Raw genomic sequence first — 1,018 nt, 5'->3', positions numbered from 1 at the left:
CCTGTGGACACGAGCATGTCAAAGTAGCCGTGGGCGATACTGACTACAATTTCACGAAAAACACGGGCTAGGAACGCACCACACGGGCATGTGCCACGATCGTGTGGCCAAAAACGGGGCTTACAGGACTGTGGCCCCCAAATTTAAACCTCCCCTAACCCTAATTTTCCCCTTTTTCTATTTAAACCCCTTTTTCACTATTCATCATCTTCCCTAACCAGCCACCCCCATTATTCTTTCCTTTTTCTCTTTTTCTTTCTTCTTCTATTACTCCTCTTTTTTTTCCTCTCCCCCCTCCGACCACCACATCTCACCACCATCCATCTTCCACTCTCCTCCCCCCTTCCTTCTCACTTCCTCCAACCGCCACGTACGGCCTCTACGCACCACCGTAGCTCCTTCGACCACTACTCTCGATTTTTTTTCTTGAATCTTTCACTCCATTTTACTATTTTAATTTTACATATGAGTGTTGACTTTCTTAATTCATTTAGAAATTCTTTATTTCATGTTCTATATGATTATATTCTTATTATTACTACTATTCTTGCTTTAACATTTTTGAGTTTCATTATGTGTCATTGCTTCAAATAGAACTTAGGAATATACTATATAGATATTAGGACCATTAGTTTTGAATAGAATTCATAGTAGCTTATATTAAGTGATTCATTAGTTAGTTTCTTTATTGTTCCATGGGCAGTCTTGGTTTTGACATGCTTGTATATTTGTTCATATTATTTTACGAGCAAGTGATTATTTTAGACTATTACGATGATTGCCTGATTTGGGGATTATCTTGATGATTAAACTCGTATTTGCAGATATCATGACAAACCCAAAATGCAAGAAAACTGCGGTTCTTGCCTCGAAAAAGTGAAATGGAGCGACATCCTCCTGTGGCCCCATCGCTGAGATACGGCACCCATTCCTCTAATTTCCACGTGGGCCTTAGGAGGAATTATTTCAGATTCTATGGGCTCGGCCCTTAGGTGTGGGCCATTGCATCAATTGGACC

This window comes from Gossypium hirsutum, chromosome A08 (assembly GCF_007990345.1).
Source record: "Gossypium hirsutum isolate 1008001.06 chromosome A08, Gossypium_hirsutum_v2.1, whole genome shotgun sequence".
Classification (NCBI taxonomy): domain Eukaryota; kingdom Viridiplantae; phylum Streptophyta; class Magnoliopsida; order Malvales; family Malvaceae; genus Gossypium; species Gossypium hirsutum.
This window is presented reverse-complemented; position numbering follows the sequence as displayed.